This window comes from Gorilla gorilla, chromosome 11 (assembly GCF_029281585.2).
Source record: "Gorilla gorilla gorilla isolate KB3781 chromosome 11, NHGRI_mGorGor1-v2.1_pri, whole genome shotgun sequence".
NCBI lineage: Eukaryota > Metazoa > Chordata > Mammalia > Primates > Hominidae > Gorilla > Gorilla gorilla.
In genome coordinates this window covers 53,113,349-53,138,261 of record NC_073235.2, presented here as the reverse complement: position 1 = coordinate 53,138,261, position 24,913 = coordinate 53,113,349, and the positions used below count along the sequence as shown (strand labels likewise).

Here is a 24,913-nt window from a genome sequence, read left to right as displayed (position 1 = left end):
TATAATTTTAGCCTTATCAGATTAGTAAAAGTCCAGTATTTTTGAAAGTATTGTTAAAGCAGCTGGAATCTCAAACAAAACAGTTGAGAGGGCAACTTTCCAATACTTATACATTTATGTAGTATTTAAACCCTTTGACTTAACAATTCTATTCCTAGTAATTAATCTTACAGAAATATTTTCTGAAGTGTTTATCAAAGTGTTCAGAAATAAAGATGTCCCCTAAAGGATAATTTGTAATAATAGAAATGCAGCATTATTGTAGTAATAAAAATTTGAAAATAACCTAAATGCCTATATTGAATATGTTATGGTTGATTCATAGAGTAAGAAGACTAATAAGCCATTAGAAGGAAACAGGATTTGCAGAATCTAACAAGCAAACATATCTATGACATATTGCTAAGTGTAAAACAGCAGTGACAAGCAGTTCATATAATTTTATTTTTTAGATAAATATATGTTTGTGTGTGTACATGCATGTAAATGATGTAGCAATGACTTTCTTTTTTCTATACATATTTTATTTTTCAACATTTTATAGAAAACTTTGTTTTTAAAAAAAACAAAATAAAATACTCAAGCAAAAACACCTCAGATGGAATAGTGATGGAAGGATGCCATATGGCTAGCCTTAAATGTCTTTTTAAAGTAATTTCCCAAGTCAAATAGTAGGCATGATCTAGAGGATTAGAAGTGCATTAATCCCAAAACTCAGCTATCATTTCTCCATCACTGCTCCATTGATGGCATCTCATCTTTTCCTTGGACTACTGCCTTGACCTTTAAACTGTTCTCCCTGCTTCTACTATTAATTCATTGCAACAACCCATTCTCAACACAGCAGGCCGAATAGGCTTTCCAGCATTTCAAGGACATGCTTTCTGTTGCACTCAAGATAAAACCCCAAATCCCTAACCTACCCTGTAAGGACCTATGTCATCTTGTCTTCCCGTTTTCCAGCCTCCTCTGATTGTATGCTACTCCTGCTTCACTAAGCTCCAGCCCTCTGGCCCCTTTCATTTATTCAAAGGCACTCAGTTCTTTCCTGCCATAAAACCTTCGTACAAGTTTTTCACTTTTTCCAGAATGCCCTTTCCCTGACTCCAAACCCATCCCATTTCTCTTCAATTCTTGGCTAAGATGCAGTCATTCTTTCACACTTATCTAGACTTCCTCAGAGAGGCTTTCCTAACTAAATTATATTTCTGTCAGTTTCTTTTACTTTCAGTTTACTTGTCACAGTTTGTAATCATATTATTATACAATTCTTTGCTTAATGTTTGCCTTTCTATCAGAGCAAGATTTATGTAAGCAGTAACCAAATCCTTAAATCAAACAAACAAACAAACAAACAGTCTATGAAATCACTTTGTTAGCATGATACCTGGCAGCATCAGAAATATTTTGAATAAATGAATAAATGAAAGAATATACCAACGCCTCCCACCCTGTTGATTCTTATTTTAAAAGCCCAGTTTTTCTTAAGCTTACTTCTGAAAGCATCTCATAAAATATTCCAAAGTAAAGTGAATACAAAACCAATCAACCATAATACAAAAGTATTTTAGTTAATGAACTGAAGTGCTATTCTGGGTGAGTAGAAACATCCTTGGGTGCCACTTAACAAAAACAGGCTCTGCTGTTTTCATATTCTCTCCATCTATAAGAGAGTGGGTGTCTCAACCCTGTTAAGCTTTTGTGCTGTTAGAATCCCAGTTACCAGGGGAAGCCAGCATCGCCGTTTAAACTGTTATGTCTTAACTTACATTTTGTTTCTGGTGATTTAGATTTTATACCCTTCTGTCTTTTAAAAATGAAACCACAGCTCATCTGTTCTTATACCCTCCAAATTTAAAAGTTTTTATTTCTTTGATGAAGGAGATGGTAAATTGGGAAAACATAGGAAAACCCCCTACCAAAAACATCACTCTTCTGGGAAGAGAAAGACAAACAGAAGCCTAATCCTGTGTTTATGAGTCAAATGTTGTTCGCCTGTTTTAGATGAGTTTTGCAAAGGGTTTTATTAATGTGCAAGCTTTCTTTCCAAGCTCCACAATTACATTTGTTCTGCTCTCATTTCCAGTTCCACTAGAAACATCTGCATCTGCATTTGATGCAAGTTCCGTAAGTATTTTATGCTAGGTACTAATTAAATTTCTTTGCGTTGTATACAATAGAAACCAGAAGATGATAAAAAGGGACAAAAGAAGTGAAAAAAGACTTGAACAATGAAGCACTTGAAGGGATGGAGACAAAACTACTCCAAACTCATGGATTTTTTTCTCTAGAGTTCTGTAAGGAACATGTGTCTGTTCCTTTTTTCCTACTGTCTACTGGTTAAAATTCTCAAGGCCAGGTTCTAAGTGGACCAGCTTAAAACAGGTGCCCATGTCAGGTCCAATCAGGTATTGCCAGCCAGATCTACTTCTGTGAATGGAGTAGGCAGAGAAGGGGTGTTCTGGAAGACACCTTAATGGATGTTCATGACACACAGCCTATAAATTCTACCGAAACACTTTATTGATTGATTTATTGATGATAAGAAAGTTATAAATATAGATGTATAACTCACTGAGAGACCTTGAAAGAGCCATATTCTAATAATAGGATTCTAGAATGACATATTTTAAATTTGTTCAAATACTGAGAAAGAAATAGAAAATTAAGGCACACAGATAACCTTTATGTTTGGGGTGTAGAAGATTGACCTTTAGCAATATGGCTTCCTTTGTCTCCAGTCTCCTGCTGGAAAGGGAGTTTTCTAGTACACATTGCGTCTTATTAGCTTTGACTAACTTTCTCCCTTCTCGCATACCCAAATTCACACCATCCGTTGTTTTTGTCCTCTATGATTTGGTCCCCTTTCTCTCACTATCTTTGTCACTTCATACTATGGCCCTCACCTTATCACCTCATTGTCAAAGATTGACATTGGCCAGCAGGTATTCCGGCCTAAAGTTATTTACCTCCTTTATTCCACCTTCCATGTGCTGCAAGATGAATCTTCCTAAAGCACTACTTTTATTATGATGGCAATCTCCTCAAAAACATTTAATCCATTTTGCTTTCCCACTTAATCAGTTATAATCTCCTTTGCTGATCTGCCGAAGTCTTTTAATAGTTTGGCTGTTCTTATCCACATTTAGTTTCCAGTCTTCCTTAGTCTGAATCCATGGGTCTGTCAGTTTGGCCTTCTTAATGTCCTCTTCCAACCATATTCACACATCTACTCCCACTCCTGGCTCACGTTTGGTTTTGTACTGTGCTAGAATGCTGTACTTCATCCCTCCTGTTCACCTATTGAATTCAGATTATTATTCTAGACCCATCTCAAGTCTTAACCTCCCATGAGGTCTACCTTATGCTTACTGTCCCACTTATTTTAAAATTTTTTTTATTTTTGAACTTGGTACGTATTATGATTTTATAAAAGATTATTCTGGGCCAGGTGTGGTGGCTCACACCTGTAGTCCCAGCACTTTTGGCCTAGGCGGGCGGATCATGAGGTCAGGAGATTGAGACCATCCTGTCCAACATGGTGAAACCCCGTCTCTACTAAAAATACAAAAATTAGCTGGGCGTGGCGGTGCATGACTGTAGCTCCAGCTACTCGGGAGGCTGAGGCAGGAGAATGCCTTGAAGCCAGCAGGCAGAGGTTGCACTCCAGCCTGGCGACAGAGCAAAACTCTGTCTCATAAATAAATAATAAATATAAATTATTATTCTGTTCTTTAATGTCTGTAAACAGTTTGCAAATTTAGCCTACCAATATATAGAAAGTACATAATACTCTTTTATTCCTTATTATTTTAAACAAATATTTATTATATGCTTCCTACATGCCTGACATTGTTCTAGACAATGCAGATACAAAGAGCAAGACAGATAAGGACAGCTACTCCCATCGGCCTTAATTACTGCAGAAAAAGACAGACTGCAGCCTGGGCAAGGTGAAAAGTGACAGGAGATGTGGTAAGAGAGATAGGGTCAGACTGTGGAGAAATTTGGAAGCTATGGGATAGGGAAAATAGCATGATTTCTTTTCCTCCTCACCCTTCTCCTCCTGCTATGCTAAACAGTATAGGTTTTATTTTAAATGTAATGGATGATCACTGACTCCTGTGTAGAAGAAATATTATAAAAGGGCAAATGAAGAAACAGACAGGACATGCAGAAATCTGGGGAGGAGATGATGGTGCCTTGGGCTAAGGCGATAGGAATGAAGCTGGAGGAATCATTTCGTGTGTTTACATGTGACCTCTCCTGCTATATTAAGGGCGCGGTGGCTCACGCCTGTAATCCCAGCACTTTGGGAGGTGGAGGCAGATAGATCACGAGGTCAGGAGATCGAGACCATCCTGGCTAACACGGTGAAACCCCATCTCTACTAAAAATACAAAAAATTAGCCAAGCCTGGTGGCGGGCGCCTGTAGTCTCAGCTACTCAGGAGGCTGAGGCAGGAGAATGGCGTGAACCCGGGAGGCGGAGCTTGCAGTGAGCCGAGATTGTGCCCCTGGACTCCAGTCTGGGGGACAGAGCGAGACTCCGTCTCAAAAAAAAAAAAAAAAAAAACACAGACAGATGACATATCTTAACCTACGAAATATTCAACAGGTAAAAGCACACAGCAGATGTTCCATATATATCTGTTGGCAAAATAATTGAATTTCACTGTACCACTGCTTTATTTAAAAAATTGAGGAATAGAAGACTGATAGTATATAATGACTGAATTGACCAATTTGCTTTTGCTGTTAACTATTTCTCTTCGTCCTCATGATGGACACCTGCACAATTATTTGTTTGGTTTACCAGGCACGATGTTCAGTCAAGATGAGCCAAACTACTAAACCGAAATTTCCTAACATTTTTCAGTTTTTGGACATGTCCCCAATGTGTCACAATATTGTAAGGATCTTTAATAAGAAAATCTCAAGGCAATATAAGATAGCTGAACATTTTTTTCTTCCCACAAGTATATTTCTTTTTAGTCCAGTATGTTTGCTTTTGCAAATGTCATGGTAATGTTTCAAATAATTATTTAATCCCTAGTGTATAGTTTTGAGTAGGATGTGCCAATGATTAAGACTCTATGTATGGAAATAAAACTGTCGCTTACAAAAGCTGTTAAATCTCAAGACTGTGTTTGGGTGTGTAATTCATTTTTCTTTTTATAGATAACTTGACTGCTTGAGGACTAACTTTTCCCAAGTAACTTTTTGAAATAAATTTAAATGTTCACAAGAGAAAGGCACCATATAAGTGAGTTGACTCAAAAACATGTAATCTGCTCCTATAGGTAAATCATATAATGAATGCAAAGCCTAGGATATCAGGTTTCTAGTGAAGCTCTCTTCTGAAAAATTACCATCAAGGTAGAAAAAATAAATACAAAAGCACTTTGAAACATTTTAAAAATCATATATTTGGTACTCTTTTTATTTAATAAATCAGAACAGCTTCTTTATGCTTTATTCAGAACAATTGCAAGCCCTTGGATTCTAAAGAAAATGTTTTTTTGGAATGGTTGACTAAAAGCCAGAGTTGACTTCACCAACCTGAAAACCTTCTACTGCCCTGTTTTAATTTGTACAAGAAGCTCTGTGGGAGAAGCCTCCTTCAATATTTACTAATACCATTTGGAAAAATAAATTTCTAACGAAATGGTTCACTGATGAAAATAATGCCAAGTCCTGATATGGCCCATTGGAATCAAATCACTGTTCTATAGAATTTTAGAGGTGGACAGGGCATTAGAAGCCGTTCAGTTCAATTCATTTGCTTCTCACATGGTAACGAAAAGCAGGCAAATTTTTGTGACAGGGAAGAATGGACAATTGAGAGGGATCCACACACTATATCTTTATCATATTTTAAAAAGCATTGTTTATTGACTTACATGGATCATTTTGTGGCAGGCAGCATTGAGATTTAACCTCTGGTCTCTAAAGCTGCGGCCAATACCCATCACCTGCATCCTGCTTGTTTGAATATCTTAATTTTACTGTATTATTGAAGCCATTCCATTAACTAAATTGTAAACAATAAAATTAAAATCTCTCTGCAAATTTTCTGTATTCCAGGAACTGTTCTAAGCACTTACAACTAGTAAATTGTTTAATTATCACCACATACCATTATCATTTCTGCTTTACAGATTAGAAAACTGAGGCTCAGAGAGTTTGATCATTCATCAAAATCCCAGAGATACTGAGTGGCAGAGTATGGATATGAATCCACACAATATGAATACTAAATACCTGCCCATTACTTTATTTATGACTGCCCAAAGTACTTCACTTAAAACTATAATAAGACTTAAACAGTCAAATTATGTTCTTAAAAACAAATAGTATATAAAATTCTGATAATGACTGCTTCTAGTTTTAAAACCCTGATAATTTAACTTTCAGCATTAGGATTTCAAATATATCATCAAAGAAAAAATCTGGGAGATACTTTGCTAATTTGGGGAACATACTACCTGATTCAAATATTCATGTGAAAGACTGCATCTGCTTTGATCTTGTCTGTATCTCCAGATATCAACACAGCACTTGGAATGTGATAGGAGTTCCACAGCATCTATTAAATGAATGAAGGGATGAATTATTGAATTGCAAATAATTTTTATGTGTAAAAATGCTAAAGAACTTTATTAGGGCAAATCTGGTGCCTTGGAATGATTCACGTAGCTTCCCTCAATATTAACAAATTTCTTAAATTACCAAATTACATAATAAGTTTAAGCATTATAGGTATTATTAAATAAGTTTATAAAAAATTTTGTTGTTTTTCTTTAAGTACTATATGAATTGAATTGTGCTTTTAAAATCTGAACACCAGAAAAATGTCAAAATAATGGCAGTTTTTAAAAATCAAAATTTGGACTATCAACATAATTATTTATTCCCCTAACAAATCACTTTCCTTCCCTTATAATCAATCAGGTGTAATGATGAAAGATCAATTTAATCTCCATATTTAGGAATACTTGCCAAGCAAAATATCAACAAGATAATACTTTTTTTTCGGTGTTTGTTGAATCTCACAATGGTTAGCATAGTGGGCAAATAAATATATGCTTAATTCATTTATTGGGATTTGTTTTATGTTGGTCTTCCCAGATATTTAAAGTTTCATTACTCAACAGAAATTATCTACTCAGTAACCTTGGTAACACGTATGTTTAAATACTATAGAAAGATAACTGGAAGATAGATGCATTAGAAGTAGAAATTTTATACTACAGGAAGCTCAAAATATAAGACTATTTCAAGTACATTGGTTATCATCTTAATTAGCTATTTAAAAAATAAAATGTCTCAACTGATCTGATATTTTTCTCCAGAATGAATTCTAGTCAAGTCAATGCAATTGTTGGGGAAATTTGATATTCAGCCTCCATATAGCTCAAATATTTGATTTGCCTTTGTATTCTAGGCACTATTTTACAGAGAAGACCTGTGTTATATGGCAGTGCTGGGTGATCTCCCACTAAGTAACAAGGCAGCCTGCTTCTGCTCAGCTTACCCAGCTAGAGAAGAGTAGCCCAGCTCACAGGGGTAAGGTGTGCCCTACAGCTGTGCAACATTAGAGAAGCTACTGGATATTTTGAATAGTTCAAACATATTATTTATTTCTTCAATAATATTGAGATGCCTTATCTTCAATAAGATGATAATTATTTTAGATTCTCCAGCCATCGTTAAAGCCAAATAAAAATTATTCCCTTCATTGGATGGGTGGGGAGTAGAGGGCAAGCATTAGATGGATGACCTTTAAAGAGTCCTTTCAATCTGAAAGGATGTGATTTTAGATGTCTATAATCCAGTTGGGGAAATAACCCTGAGGCAAAGCTAACTATGAAGGCTGAATATAATTAATTGCTGAATAAATCGCCTGAAGGAAGAGAAGCAACACAAAGTTTAACAAAACTTGTGTTCAGCAAATTTATTATAATGGGATTTAAAAAAAATCTTATTGGGTGGGAATTGTATTTATAAGTAGGGTTCTCTATGTTTCTGACTGTTTTTATAAAGTGGTGTAATAAATTGAATGTAATCTACTTTGTTTTCTTTTCTTTTTTTTTTTTTTTTGAGACGGAGTCTCGCTCGGTCGCCCAGGCTAGGGTGCGGGAGCGCAACCTCGGCTCACTGCAAGCTCCGCCTCCTGGGTTCACGCCATTCTCCTGCCTCAGCCTCCCGAGTAGCTGGGACTACAGATGCCTGCCACCACGCCCAGCTAATTTTTTTGTATTTTTAGTACAGACGGATTTTCACCGTGTTAGCCAGGATGGTCTCCATCTCCTGACCTCGTGATCTGCCCGCCTTGGCCTCCCAAAGTGTTGGGATTACCGGCATGAGCCACCGTGCCTGACCTACTTTTCTTAATCTGTAAGTACTGCTGATCACTAAGTAACCAGTTTGATCCCAGCATAGTTTATTGAGTTACTGAGATTGGCTGAACTAAACATTTCTTGTTTTCATTAATATCCTGGACAATTGGATTAATTACAAGGTTATTAACTTTCAAATAATAGGGTTTTTTTAGATGTCTTTTTAATACTAATTAATCTGTCTCTATGATAGTATCTTGCTTAAGAATTATATTCAGAGAACCAGGTTTTACAAATATTGAAAGAGCAATTTTCAGTGTTATTGCTTGCTTCCTTTTACTGGTTATTAGTATTTTCTCCAATAATTTAAAACTGAAAAAAAAGGGCAGTCTTGTTTTGATATTTTATTGGCCAAGCCTTTAATGCACCTCAAGTTATATTTTGGATAACATTGCCGTACATCAGATAACAGCTCTATAATCCTTACCTTCAGCTGCATTCATCCACTTTTGCCTTTCTTTCTTCTCTCAGCCCTGCAGATTCTGGTGGTCATGCCAGGGTTAGTTGCTAGAAGTTCTTGGTTACCAAAAAGTCCAGAGAATAATTGTCAACCCACTCTAGAAAACAGCACATGGCAGATTTGGGGAAATAATTCTATTGTAAAACCTAAAGGTTGAATGCTGGTTAAAAACACAATCATGTCTTGGTCTAGCTGGCTTGGACATCAAAGATGGTAGCGGGCCAATGGATGAATGTGGTAGGCCATTCTTGATAAAGCCCCTGTTTAAGAGGTCTCCTCCTGCATTGATCTCTTTGGCCTCACATCAGAAGTGTCAGCAATGCCAGCATCCAGCTTTCATCTGGGAGAAAAGTACTGGGACCAGAGAGAAAATTTCATTTGTTATTCAGATCCATTTGTCTCCTCTAACCTTCCAACACCTTTTTTTTTTCTTTATTTGTCTCCTCTGTCTCTGGGATTGATTATTCTCATGAGCTTATTTTTTGCTAGAAAAAATTTCAAGTAAGTGAATACTAGAAAAATGCTTTGGGCTTCTGTGAACAGGAGTTATAAGCATACACAAGGGAACTTTTAAATGAGTTAATCATGACTTCGAGATGTACTCAGATACATTGATGATAAAGTAGGACTTCGGGAGGACTATAATAGCAGCATTTTATGGTTTTTTTTTTGAAATAGACACTTCACCAGGAATTAATTCAGAATTCTTGTAAATGCTCTTGGCTGAAGGTCCTATTAGCCTTCACTTGAACATTTTGGCAGGGTTTCTTCTTCCCATTTTGGAAAATCTTTTTCTGGTATCAAAGAAACATGTGTAGTATGGATTTTATTTTTTTAAAAATTGAAATTTTAAAAAATTTCTTTTCTTGCTTCATGACACAGGAAAGGCTTCCCATGTTTTTGGGAAAGACCTGCCAGACAGTGATTGAAAGGTCAACCTAATCTTCCTGGTAACCCTTCCAAGGGGACTTTGGTACTGTTGATAAATACATGCTCCACAGATGGCAGCATTTTGTCTTCCAGAAACCTCCTCCTCTGGATAGCAATGAGTTATAACGCTACATAAATTAAAAAAAAAAAAGTGTGAACATCTTCCCTCTGATCAGCAATAGGTCATTCTGCACGGGATTTCGGAGCTCATGAAAGATGTCCACTGGTCAGTTCATCATAGTGTCTGCGTGTACTCCATTAGCTATGCTGTAAGGAATGCCACTTGCTCTTTGTGTTCTGTGAGGCAGAACAATAGGGCACTCTCCTCTGGAATAGCTGCTGATTCCTTCAAAGTTCAGTCAAAGCCCACATTTTTCCTTTCTGAATAATGTATGAGCTTGGTTCACCCATGTGCTGCTAATCTACTATGGAGGAAGCTTCCAACAGCTTTCAGCCTTATTGTCTGATGCCACTCAGAAAAACTCACCAGTTCAAACAGGAAGACCTTGTGATCAGACTTTGGTAGAAGGTTTTTGAAGAACAGGTAGGAGTGAGAGAAACCCAGAGGAGTGTGAATTGCACACAGACAGACAGGCATGCTGACCTTTGAGATAGCATCCAATTCAATATTTCTTACCTCATGGGCTCATGTGAGATGGAAAGGTAAACACAACTTCCGATGCACAACAGTGAGCAGGCATTGTGTTGAAGAAATACCTCCTCCATGTCCTCTTGTGAAACGGAGGGCCCAGTCAGTGGCCAGCTCTCAAGCCTTCTTAGTCCATGGTAGTCAATGTGCCCCATGAGGGATCTACTTCTATTTTTCACCTGTGTATTATTCCCAGGACCGCTGTAACAAATTGCCACAAACTGGGTGGTTTAAAATAGCAGAAATGTATTCTCTCATAGTTCTAGAGGCTAGAAGTCCAAAATGAAGATGTTCGCAGAGCCATGCTGTCTCTGAAACTTCAAGGGAAGATCCCTTCTTGCCTCTTCCAACTTCTGGTGGCTCTTGGTGTTCCTTGGCTTGTGGCAACAGAACTCAATCTCTGTCTCTGTCTTTAAGTGACCTTCCTTTCTGTGTGTCTTCATCTGTCTTCCCATAAGGGCACCAGCCATTGGATTTAAGGCCCAACTGAATCCAGTATGACTATATATTAACTAATTACACTTATTTCTAAATAAGCTCACACTCTGAGGTTATGGGATGACATAAGTTTTGTGGGGATATTTTTCAACCTAGTACAACCTATAAGAATAAAGAACCATAATTTATAGACACCTGTGCTAAAGGATCTCTAGAAGTATCTGGGAAGCATGCTTAGTGCCTAACCATTTTTAAAATGTGGATAAAGATGCTTCTAAGGATCACATTCCATTCCTCAACCAGAGGGAGACAGCTTCACGTTTGCAAAACTACCGGCCTCCTAGGACCAAAGGCTTCCCGATACATATGTGACCAAACCCACATTCTTCAAGGGCCTTTTTTCATATGACTTTTCTCTGAAGCTACTTTTTCCAGAGGATGTTATTAGTCTTCTTTTAGTCCCATATAAATTTGAGTAGAGTTTTATAAATTTAGAACTTCTCAAGGTCCCCAAAATCCATGCTCCCAGGATTTCTAGGTAGGAGGGGCAGGAATAAAGCAGTGAAGAATCATGAAATCACAAACATTTGAAGGAAATTGAGGCACTGGGCAGCCAACCCTTTATGTAAGATAGTACCTTAAATTTCTTTGTTAGCTCCGTAAGCAGGAATGGCCAAGTATGAAACCAGAATTTTATGTAGTAGATGATTTCTGAAGGATAGAAGAATATATTATGAGGGAGGTAGGAGGGCCCGAAACAAATCTCACCTGTTTTATCAGTTAGCTTCAAGCTACTCCTGAAGCTCACAGTGACCTCTTTCCATCATCTCAATTCTTATGCACCAAACAATCAACATAGGTGTTGTGTTTAGCCTCTGTGTTGTATTTGGCCAATATCTTCTCACTTGAACTTGTTAAACCTTCCGAGAGTGGAGGAATGTGAGGGAGCAGAGTGTAAGTGAAGACATTTTCTGTTCTTTGGGTCCAGGGAGGACAGGGGGCCTCTCATGCCCAGCACAGTGGCTAGGGAAAAGCAGGAACAGCATTCTCTAGGGCAGGTGACATGGATTTGAACATTAGAGCAAAACTCCTTTAGCTTTACCATCTCCTGCTGGTCCCTCTGTAGACCTTTTTCACCGATATGCGGTCTTTCCTATCAGTTATAATGCTTTAGTTGTGATTAATAAAAGAACCCCCCAAAATGTCCTATAAAACAAGGGGTTTATTACCTCATACAACAAGAATTGTAGAGTCTAGAAGTTTCCAAGATTAGTTAATTTAGCAGCTTAATAATATGAAGGGCTCTGGTGCTTTTGGTCTTCCTTCTCTGACTTGGCTATGTTCCCGTTGTGGTCTTGAGATGGCTGAGGCTGATGCAGACATGAAGACCAGGGCCACAGTCTGGGTGGGCCATCAGTGCTCTCCTATAGGGCCCCAGGTTCAGCAGGTCCTGCTTGGGTGCTAATGCTTTGTGGTCACTGTATTGAAATTCTTAGTAATTCTATTTAGAATTTGTGCTTTGTAAGTGAAGTATGATGGAACAAAGAAGCATGTACCAAGGGTTCAGAGCCCCAACTCATGGGCAGTCCTTCCTGACCTCCTTGCTGAGACAAGTTCTAGGCCACTTGCTCCCAGCCACTGCCCAACAGCTGCTGCCCACCTCTGCCTCCAGCAGAGGTTGGAGTATAGGTGCAGGGGATCGGGGTCAGAGTAATGTGTGCTGTACATGCTGAGTTGCAGGACGAGGCTCTAGGTGTCTGTGAGGGTACCCCAAACCCAAAGCACAAATAAAAACCACCATGACAAGTCAAGAAGGAGAGATCATTGATAAAAGGAAAATGTTTGATTCTGCTTCTTGAATAAGGATCTTCACATTTTCAGTTTTCACTTGGGCCTGCAAGTTATGTGGCTAACCCTAGTTCAGAAATCCAGCAGAGAAAACAGATTTTACCTTGAAAGGCTTTTCTCTGTCTAGAAAAGTCTTCTTCAGATGCTTCGAGGAGATCCTAGTTCCACATAGCTCAGAGTTAGAGCACACGTCCATGCCTGAGACAATGACTGGCCAGCAATTAAGACTACTCTGATTGATACAGATCAATAGAGGTTCATTTTTGGGTCAAAGATGGTCTCCATCCCTGAACTCATGGTAACTCCAAGTATTAGAACAAAGTTGGGGTTCAGCAAGTAAGGAAAAATCAGGGTAGAATAGTGGGAGGAGGAGGATTTAGGTAGAAAATTAGCAGTGTCTGTCACACTGTTTTCTCTATAATTTATCTCCCTTTTCATTCCATTATATCAGCTAGAGAAGCCATAAGGATTCTCAGAAATGACCTAACCAATGCTCTTCCAGTTCTTTTGCAGTGGAAACTTTTCTTCAAATGAAATCACACAGAGAACCTCAAAATCACAAGGCACTAAGAAAACGAAAGGGTAACTACTTTGGTTGAAACAGATGAGTGTTGCTTGGGTCCTAACAAATTAGGAAACCATTACCCTAAAGTAATAGTCTACCAAACCAATATAATTATGTCAACTTAAATGTTGTTCTTGAAAAATCTTTCCATGCTACTAACATTCTTTTTTAAGACCTCAAAAATGTCCTAAAAATAGATGTTTGTCAGACACATGGACACTTCAGTTTATTTTCTTACTCAAATGCAACATTTTTTCTTTTTCAGGGCATATAAGATAAACTAACCCATCAGGAAGAGATACTATAACAATTAATGTTTTTCTAGTTTAATTCTTGTTTTTACCTAGGCCTGAGCATCTTTTCTTTTTCAGGGCATATAAGATAAACTAACCCATCAGGAAGAGATACTATAACAATTAATGTTTTTCTAGTTTAATTCTTGTCTTTACCTAGGCCTGAGAATCTCACCAAGCCTTCTGATGTTTGGCCTGTGTACTTAATTTCCAAACCACCAGAATCACATTAAAATTCCTAAGCGTTTGTGATTGGATGACTTGATTGACTAGCAGAATGTAACTGGGCAAGAAACTGACTTGGAAGTTGATTTTGTTTTCTTTTCACACCAAACTCTCAGCTACTGGAGAGACAGATCATGCATCTTTCTTTACCCATTGTCCCAGAAGTTTTTTATGCCAACCATTCAGTTCCAGTCGCTCCAGTGCACTCCCAGAGGTACAAATGCCACCAGCTGAGAATGTCAGAAGAGGAAATCCAAGCCTGATTGTACTCTTGAGCTTTACAGAAAACATTTAGCAACTTGGAAAGACCTCAAGAAAATGTGTCCTAACCCTTCCACATTCCATCCACTGCTTTACCATGGTACAAATACGTACACTGCAAAACCTTGCCCCTGCAAATACACACTGTAATCCACAAAACTGTGCCCTTGTGCACACACAGTCAGAAACACAGAGAATTTCCTCTGCATAGGAATTCTGAAAACGAAGACCAGAGTCTGAGGTTTTCACCACAAGGACTCCACCAGGATTAGCACAGATGCCTGGGAAAGAAAGGAGCTCAGTCTGGCAAAACACTCCCCACAAACTTAACTGAGCATCACTAGTGGAAGGAAAGGAATGCACCCAAGACACACGAATGCCACAATGTCTCACTGGATGTTTTCTAGTTCTAAAGATCAGGCTTTAGTTGAGTGATGCTGGTGCACACAGGCTTGCATTTTTTATGTTACCTGTTAGGGTTTCTTGGCTTTGTTCTAATCTTAGGCCTATGGCACAACTGAGGCCAGTTACCTAGAAAAAGTATCTGAAGAGGACTAGGTAAGAAGTGGGCATAGGTGAGCACTGGAAAAAGAAATTCAAACCCTTAAAATACTCTATTTCTTGAGCAATGTCTTTGTTATAAAAAAGGGCATGGTGAAAAAATGAGAATCACAATTTGTCTTAGTCTGTTTGTGCTGCTGTAACAGAATACCACAGAGGATAATTTACAAAAAAACAAAAACAAAAACAAAACAAAAAAAACAGAGATATTTGTCTCATGGTTCTGGAGCCTAGGAAGTCCAAGACTGAAGGGTCACATCTGGTGAGGGTCTTCTTCCTGTGTCATAACATGACAGAACGTATCACACAGCCAACACACGAAACACAGAGGAAATCAAGCCAAGTTCATCCTTTTATCCTGAGCCCACCCCCGTGATAACTAACCCACTCTCATGATAAGGGAGCTAATGCTTTCAGAAAGTTGAAGCTCTCATGACCTAGTCACCTCTTAAAGGTTCTGCCTCATAATACCATCACAATGGCAATTACATTTCAACATGAGTTTTGGAGGGGACATTCAAACTACTGCACACTTTGACCTGCTTTTTCTAGACTATTGAAGAACTGCCAGGCTGGTTTCAGCATTTTCAGTGGCATTTACGTATGTTGGAGATATACAACTCATCTAAAAATCATACGATAACATTTAGAAAAGTGCTTTGTAAGCTAGGAGGGTGATTTTCTTGTTATTTGTCTAAACTCCTCATTTCTAGAGTCCAGTTGAAACGGGGAGGTTGAGTGATTTGCCCTGAGTCACATGGTTTTCAGTCTCTTGGCTCTCAGTCCAGTCACCACAAAGCAGACAGCTCTAAAAAAAAGTACCCAGAGCAGATTTTCTTAGGGTAACTAACTTCACCAAATATATTATTATGCATATAATATCAGGAGTTACAATCTATCTGGAAACCAACATCATTAACTCTAGTAAGTCATGGTTGGGAGTTCTTTGGAATGGTCCTTTTCCTGTGGATTGAATTATTCAGGCGGTTTTGGAACTCATAGAGCTGTTAAGTAAATATATATAAAATCTGCCTTTTATGCCTAGTCAGCCTCTGCATGAGTTTTCTTCTAAGACAAAAGGAACAATAGTAGTCACATGCTGGTGATGAATATATGACCCAGAGCATGAGGAAGCTTGTTAGTGTTTTCCTTTCTAGGACATTTAATTCACTGTGTGTCATTACATCCCCAGGCACTCTTGGCTATGCCAATGTTATGGTCATCTTGGTGCCTGACTATCAGGTGTGGGGTGACAAGTATGGGGAGCAATGTCAGCTTGAGCAAAGAGGATGAGTCACAGAGAAACTAAAGCCCTGTGCTACTCCATGGTTTGTGTTGAGGAGAGTGATAATAGGGCAGCAGGGTATAATTTCTAATCAATGGCAGGCCTACTTTTTGGAGAAAACTTCTTTGATTTTGTAATATTTGAATAAGAATTAATTGAGGTGGGACATTTGGCCACTAGTTTCACTGCTCCCTGGTATGAACCTGGTATGAATTGAATATGACCATATTTTTGACCTGTTATTTCTTGGTTTAATTCAATCAGTCATTCAGGACTTAGGATTCTATTTCCCAGGGACTTGCACATGTTTTTAGGAAAGGGCCACATAAGTAAATATTTTGGGCTTTGTGGGCAAAATGTCCTCTGCTGGCAATACTCAACATTGCCATTGTAGTATGAAAACAGCCATGGACAATTTGTTGGAAAACAAAACAAAAAAAAAGGCAGGTGGGCATTGCTTTGTTTCAGTAAAACTTTATTTACAAAAACAGGAAGCTGGTTGGATTTGGTTCATGGGGACATAGTTTGCTGACCTCTGTTCTCATAGTTCTGAAGTTTCTAAACTCACTCTAGAAAGTGAAGGCAGGTCTTAAGGGGCTCTGGGAAGCTTTCAGCTGGAAGAAAACCACGTCCAGATGGAATAAGAAGGCAGGGTTTCACATGAATTCTAGATGAATTCTAGCCATCTTTAGGAGTCTGGGTGGAAAAGATTTGGGAAGTTCGATTAACATTAATTGTCTACTGAGGCTTCCCTAGAAAGATTGAAAATTCTCTGTGTGAGATAATTGGTTGAACTGATCCTCTCACCACATTCTATGCATTCTTTTCACTAGGGAGAGTAGAGATCAGTTGGAGGGAGTTTTCTCTATTACCTCCAACCCACTGCCATCTTGAAAAAACAGAACCTCACTTGTCATGGTTACAGATGCCAAAGGACATGTATTTTGAATTTATACCTCAGTGTGTGATAAATATGATATTGGTCAGTGCAACGTAACTTGAAGACATAGAGACATATGGTTTGAGCTCGTGCTGTGTGTGTGTGTGTGTGTGTGTGTGTGTGTGTCTGTGTCTGTGTGTATAACAGAAAACAATACCATGTGACTAAACAGTAGGCTTTGCGCCAGATGCCAATCTGACTGAGACAGGCACACAAGCGAACAAAGCTAACCTCAGCCTCCACTTCCTCTTCCCCCAAGAATCTATTAAAAGACTGAAAAGGGCTGTTTAGCATCAGAGAGTGGGACATGATGCTAAAGCGCACATTCTCCAGTGTCAGAAGCAGCAGCAGCTGCAGCCAAGTTTCAATGACAGTCACCCGCTCTGCTATGCCTCAGCACATCCCAGAACCCAGAGGAGGAAACTGTAGCACTTCCCGGATGTGGGGATTGGAGCAGGAAGGGAAACAACACACATATTATAGAGCCATACAAGACAGCTGCAAGGAGGCGAAAACTGTGCTACTCTGATGGCAGAGGACAACTGCAGTCCATTGGTGGAAAACTTTTCACTTTTTCTCTCAAGTCAAACTTAGGAAAAATAAGTGAGGTGACAGAGAAGCAGTCTTTGATCCATGTTGTAGGAAAGGCAAAAGGCCCAGGGACTCTGAAGCTTGCTAGTTCTTCCAAATGTTTGCCTATAGTGAATTGTTTATCAAGTGAATAGTATTTTTTACATTAAATATAGAATCTTTCAAGCATAGAAGAATTACTAAAATAACAAACACCTGTGTATCCACTGTGCATATTTTTGATACTAAGACATCAGCCATATGTGTGTCATTTTTTAAAGAAAGATTTTTTTTTTTTTTTGATGGAATCTAGTTCTGTCACCCAGGCTGGAGTGCAGTGGCATGATCTTGGCTGGCTGCAACCTCTGCCTCCTGGGTTCAAACGATTCTCCTGCCTCACCCTCCCAAGTAGCTGGGATTACAGGCATGCACCACCACACCCAGCTAATTTTGTATTTTTAGTAGAGACGAGGTTTCTCCATGTTGGTGAGGCTGGTCTCGAACTCCCAACCTCAGGTGATCCACACACCTCGGCCTCCCAAAGTGCTGGGATTACAGGCATAAGCCACTGTGCCCAGCCAAGAAAGAAAATTTTAAAGAAATAAAATGTTACAGATACAGTTGAAGCCCCCTATGTATCACTCTCTTCTCTCATTTCCTTCACTGTGTTTTTGGAGGTAACTCCAGTAATTTCTGAATTTTAATGCATGTTTTTCTTTAGCGTATTTTATGCTGTTTATATATATATTTATATATACATACATATATACACACATCCCACATACGTTCATGTTATATACATAATATAAAAAATAATATATAGACCTATTTTGCACATTTCCAATTTTTATAAAAATAGTGTTATGGTAACTTTTGGTACCTTTTGTTCCACAGAAGTTTTAACTTTCATTTAGTAAAATTTGGCAACATTTTCTTTTCATGATTTGTGCATTTTTGTCTTTTTAAAGACTCCTTCCCTATCTGTATTAGGCTGTTTCTGCATTGCTATAAAGCATTATGTAAGCCTGGGTAATTTATAAAGGAGAGGTATAATTGGCTCATGGTTCTGCAGGCTGTACAGGAAGCATGGCACAGCATCTGCTTAGCTTCTGGTGAGGCCTCAGGAAACTTTTATGGCAGAAGGTGAAGCAGGAGCAGGCATGTCACATGGTGAGAGGGAGCGAGAGTGAGGGGAGAGGTGCCACACACTTCAACAACCGGATCTCATGTGAAATTAGAGAGAGAACTCTAATTTGTGCGAAGACAGCACCAACCCCCATTCATGAGGGATCTGCCCCCATGACCAGGCATCTCCCACCAGGCCCCACCTCCAACACTGGGGGTTACATTTCACCATGAGACTCAAAAGGAGCAAACGTCTAAATTGTTTCACTCTCCTAAAGTCATATCGTATTTTCTTATAAATTTTTTTCTGTTCAAGTCTTCACATCACCTGGCATTGATTTCCTCAGATCCAAATTAGGGAGGCTTATTTTATTTTATAATGTCTATCTGTCCTATGACTGTTTATTAAATTGTCCTTCCTTTCCCCACTGACCTATAAAGCCACCTCCATAAACTTGCAATCCTTCCTTGTGTAGCATGTCCTCCTTTACTTGAGGAGAAGGGTCTGAGAGTATCATCCAGCACCTCACCGTGAGGCTCTCTGGTGGCCTAAGAAGGGGCTCCCATGCCGCCCAAGTCAGCAGCAGAGAGAAATTTGAACACTGGAGGGAATCTCTCCTTGTGCATTTACGACTTGTGATCAAACTCGGGAGAGAACTTTTTGACTCAAGACCTTTTGATAATTATAAGGGAATTAGTCATGCCAGCCTCATACTCTATAGTCATGAGCTCCAGCCTTCAGAAGATCAGAATGAATCACAGCCAAGGTACAGTCCGTGCCCAGCAGTTCTTCACAGACTAGAGCCAAGCATCAAATTTCATATATTCCAGGTTTAAGAAATGTGATTAGTTGACCTACAATAAACACACTTTACCACTTAGGGGTATTCTGCTCTGTTTCCTGTAAACTGTGATACATGTGCATTATAAACCTCATACATTATTAACAGAGTTTGTTTTCTTAAAAAAATATCTTGGCAGAACACTATTGGAATTAAACCAATTCAACTTTCTGGACTTTAAAATGGCACAGATCCAGACTGAGATTCAGAAATAAAAAAACAATAACAATCATCAGCTATTTTAATTAACAACCACCACAACAATAAATCAGTTATTTGAAGAAAATCTTCACAAATAGCCTTATGGTAGAGATTTCTGTTGATGGAAATAGTACGGAAATGCCAACAAATGAAAGGGGAAAATAATCTGACTTTTACTGAACATTTAGTATGAATAAGTCACCACAGAAAGCCCTTGTACATATGCTGTGCCATTTAAAACTTACACAGCCCTCAAAAATGCTACTAAAATTCCCACTTTAAGGATGAGAAGCTGAAGTTTAAAAAACTTGATAAACTTGTCAAGGGTACAGAACTGGTAAGTGGTAGGTCAGGGATTCAAACTCAGATCGAATTGGCCAGTGCTCATCCATTTTTTAACGTGGCTACTGGTTCTAGCACTTGGGTGTGTTGCTGTAAGAATAATCATTCTAAGGGCCACAGGGATCAAGGTTAAGCTCAGGACGGGAAGTGTTTGGCATCTCCAAGGCTGTTCCGAGTCTGCTTTGGAGTAGACCCAACTTATGGCTGACCCCAGAACCACTCAGCCTGTGAGAACCAAACAATCTTCACCTGGAACTGCAGCATCGCATCGTCAGATGATCTCGAAGCTGGGTCAATCGGATTCTATGTCACAAGCCTCATGTTACAAGTCTCCAAAATCCCTAGGACAAGATATTTATTGCGATACAGGATGTTTGGTAATCCCAATAAAGATAAAATGTTATGTTAGCAATTACTGCAGAATACCTCATACAGGTATGAGTCAGCAACTCATGACCTTGCAATTACATTGATATTTCTGCTGCAAAACAAATGAATATTCATACTAAATAAAGAAAAACAAGGTAATACATAGGCCTGTCAGTTCAGAGAAGATTTTGCCTCTAAATGAGTTACAAATACTTTTGGATTTAGATTCTTGGGGATTTCAGAATTGTATATAAAGAATTGTGTATCTGTGTTGTTATAAGTGTATGCTTCTGGGAAACTATAGTTTCTGTTTGGAGAGGAATAAAAGATTAAGCAGACATGAACTCTGAATAATACTTTGCTGTTGATAAAACTATTTTCATATGTTATTTCACCCTTAGAGTAACCATGTGAGAGACTTTTATTCTATGTTATTGAAGAAGCTGGTCAAACTCAGAGCTTGAGAAACTTGCAGAGGGTCAAAAAGCCAGGAAATAATAAGACTGCAAACATTTATATCCTTTGACATCTATAGGGAATCTGATACTAGGTCCTACTTCCAATTGAACCTCTTTCTACTGTAGAAACTTCCAAGCCACTAAACCTCACTAACGTTTGGCTTCCTTGTCTATAACCTGGGGATAATTATCTTTTCTGTCTAGTTCAAAAGATTATAGTGGGAAACAGATTATATTGTACTAGAAAAGCTATTATTATTATAATACACCTGCATTTGTTTGCCTTAGAGCCCACATGGGGCTTTGTCAGGACAGAGAGCATTGTCTGTATTTCCTGGTAAGCTTGTCAAAACTCCTCATAGGATGACCAGAAGGGGACCTGTCCTCTCCTGCTGAGCCTAAGCACACAGCCACAGCTGCAAAGCCCTCATTTTTAAAAAAAAAACTTTCAGCTGATCTCTGAGCACATTCCATTCTCATGATGTGCAAATTTTAAAGGACATTTGCCTCCAAGCAAGTTGGAAGAAAAAAAATGGAACATCTTTTTCAGTCTTTGGACCTCAAAATACATAATTCAGGTAATAAAAATATCATATCACATGTTTTATTGTTTATTTCCATATAATACAGAGACGCATATTTGGAAGGAAGTTATCTTCCTTTTCATTGCAGTTTTTTCAGGACCTCACTAGGAAGCAGCAATGCCGAAATCTGCTTTATTGGAAAACTCTTGGAGAATGTGTCCGGAAAAATGTGCTAAAGGGCATTGTTATGCCTGAGATTCAGTTGAAATGAAGGCCAAACCAGTTCCTACTTGTATACCTTGTAGGCCACCACTTACACTATGACATTAAAGGACAATTTAGGCATAGCTCCATTTTCATAACACCAGCATGATGGAAATATTGTAATACATTTGTTATTTCCTCATTTGTTATTTCCTTTCTTCTAATCTTACACACAAATATACATCAAATTTCATGTAAGTGAATATATATATAATTTTAAGTGTGGATAAGTGTTTATTGCATATACGTGTATTTGCATGTACATATATTAGTGTACACATTCTCTATAAGTGGTCATTTATTCAGCAAACATATATTAATTACCTTATGTGAATATCTATGAGGCACTGGAGATAACAACAACAAAGCAAGTATAACCTAGTCCCTAATCTCTAGCAGAAGGACATTCATGGAAATGAATAATTTGATTAGTGCAGTATGAGAAAATTATCAGTTTTATTGAGAGTCCAAGGTAATTGTATAGGACAGTGTATATATCTCTTCAATTATATATAAATCTCCTAGAAGCTAGGACTGTAGAGATACTACTTTGCATTTTGCCGACACATAGAATATTGTTTTGTACATAGTGTATGCTTAGTTCATATTTAATTCATTAATATGGTTTTCTTTCAATAATCTGAAAAGTATTACTCCAGAGTAGTGACCAAACTTTGCATGTGAAGGTCATACTTGCTAGAGTGATTTCTGCATAGGACCCTCACAAATCAATGCTTTTTTTTTGGCCCAGACTTCACTGACACTAAGTTGTCTTTCTTTTCATTTATTTATAAGGTATCAAATTCTAAAAACAAAACAAAAGAAAACAAAACAAAAAGAGCACTGAATCACACCTACAGGGCTAAACAAATGAAAAAAAATGAGATGAGTTATATACATATATATGGGGTTTCAAAATGATTTGGTCATTTCTTTGCTAGCACTCTCACTTTTCAAGCCAGCCTTTTTGTCTTTAGAGCTGAATATATTAAGTCTTTTCTCTGTGGTTATTGGAGTTTCTGGTAGAAGATAAGACGAAAACAGAGGTTGTAACTCTTTAAACAGGTTGATTGGAGATTATCTGTGGATTTTAGTGAACCTTGGGTAACGGATGTTGGCTCTTATGGCTGAGACAAAAGATGCTGGGAATGTTCCCTAGATGGGATAAAAGAGAGAAATTCTTCCCTAAAGTATTAAGTTCATGGCCTAGGCTTCTCTGAGCATTTTTTGTTGGCAAGGTTGTGTTTAAGTACAGAGACAGAGTTGTCACGATTAATTTCTATTTATGAGGCATTCCAAATATATTGTAGTGTAAAAATAATAACCAAAATTGTTATTTTCAGGTATGTGAGCTGTAAAGCTGACACTTCAGCCCTCTGGCTATTTTTCAAGACATTACCTAATACATTACCTCATAATGATGACTAGAGGGAAACATTTTCGAAAGCACAGTCATAAAGTGCTTTGATAAAGCCCACCCTAGGTCTCGTAGCAAAACCTAGACGTTAATACCTCCTAATAGGAGTTAGGGGGCACAGCTATCTCTGTTCACTCATAGTAGTATCATTTATGTCCATCAAGATTCTCTATTTCACTTTGGGACAGAAATCCTGGCAGATAGGCTATGTGACATAAATTGCACCTAATTCTACCCCAGGAAGAAAAGAACTATAAGTACCCTATAAGTAGCTGTAACAGACAAAACTCTGTCTCCCTATTCATTTTTATGCAGTGGGAAAAATTATCAGCCAATAAAGCCTTACTTTTGCAATTGTGCCTCTCAGAGTCCTGTCCCTTAGGAAGGGGCAGGGTTGGGACATACAGGCACAGAATAGGGACAGCGGCCTACCAAAGCACCACTGGGAACCTGCAAAAGGCTGCACTGCTGACACTTCTGCCAGAACCAGATATAAAAGACTGAAGAGTGGCTCAGGAACTGTAACTGGCAAGGGCTGGTTGCAGAGCTCATTTTTCATTTGCACTCAGAGATGAAAAACTCTAGCTTTCTCATCCCCAGGGCATCTGCAAGCAACATCTCAATTACGTCATTTCTCTCCTTTTTATCCTACCTCTCATGCCTCTGTCCTTGCCATTTCCTATTCAGAGCTCCTGAAAGATCATCCAAGATGGTGGCTCTTGATTCTGGTTATGCATTAGACTCACTTAGGGAGCTTTGAAAAGAATGCTGACCCCTGGGCCTCACTGGTTATCACTTCTAATTCAGATGACTCGAGCATTGTTGGCACGTTCACAAAACCCACCAGTTAATTGTAACATACACTCATGGTTAACAGCTATTGACTTAAGACGTTAGGGATTTTTTTGGTAGGTAATGAGTAGCTAGTAATGTTTCTGTGACAAAGTAAATCTGGTGACATTTTGGTGGGTATATTGGAACAGGGAGAGACTGCAGGTGGAAACCATGGATCCATCAATTCTATCAGCATTCAAAGGGTGATCATTCATGGTGGCTGGAGTGTCATTCTTGGTGAAATGACTCCACTCAAAATCTTCGCTTAAATCAATGTTGTGCTTTGAATAATCGACTGAAGAATTTGGATTCTATTTGGTAAGCAGTAAGCAGCTACTGAATTTTTTTAAGCAAGAATAAATACAGATAATGCAGTATTTTAGGAAGACAAATGTGATGACTGGGTAGGGGATGGATTAAAGGGAGGGAAATTATCCCTTTAAGTAATTCCAGCATTGCAGAGGAGACTGGTCTGTCAATGCATAAATTAGAGAAAAATCTCAAGAGAGACTTCTGAGCTTCCAAAAGATGGAGGTTATAAAAGAAGAGGGTTTAAGGTCTTTAGGTGCCTCAACGACTCCATCTTATTTCTATCCTGATTGCGTCCTCTTAGAGACGCTGTCTAAATAATAAGCCAGTCTTATTGATAAATTGCAGCACCAGCCTTATAGGTAAATTGTAGCTGGAAAGTTAGTAGTCATCCTTCAATGACAGCTCCTCAAGAGAGTTGTAGGTCTCTACTGATGGGGGTCTGCTTGACCTTCAGGCATGTCATACTATTGGTGGCAGTAGTTATTCTTACAGCCAAGTAAGGGATCAAAGCCTTTTTTTCTTTAGCAGAAGCTCACATTCAAATGTGCAAAGAATCCTCTAGAACATGAGGAAAGTAGATTTGCCCCACAACTTACATTATCCTCATTCAACAAAAATTTACCGAGTGCCTACTGTGTGTTTGGCCCTATCTCAGACTCACTCCTAAGGGCTCTCATGGTGTGGAGAGAATACCAGGTCTACTATCACCATTTCCCTAACCCACAGATGACAGGTACCTGGCTTACGTGCCTCTGCTCTCAGCTCCCAAGTCCCTGTGGTCATGGCACATCTTCCCACT

At 38.6% G+C, this 24,913-nt stretch overlaps 1 long non-coding RNA gene across 1 annotated transcript; it reads right to left on the bottom strand.

Annotated features, from left to right (window-relative positions):
* Positions 1–5,864: 5,864 nt before the first annotated feature.
* Positions 5,865–12,331, bottom strand: LOC109025900 (uncharacterized). The gene is made up of 5 exons (XR_010129505.1): positions 12,108–12,331; positions 11,516–11,589; positions 8,829–8,958; positions 6,485–6,588; positions 5,865–6,033 (listed from the first exon to the last, which is right to left on the bottom strand). It is a non-coding gene; the product is annotated as an uncharacterized lncRNA (long non-coding RNA).
* Between the last annotated feature and the right edge of the window lie 12,582 nt (positions 12,332–24,913).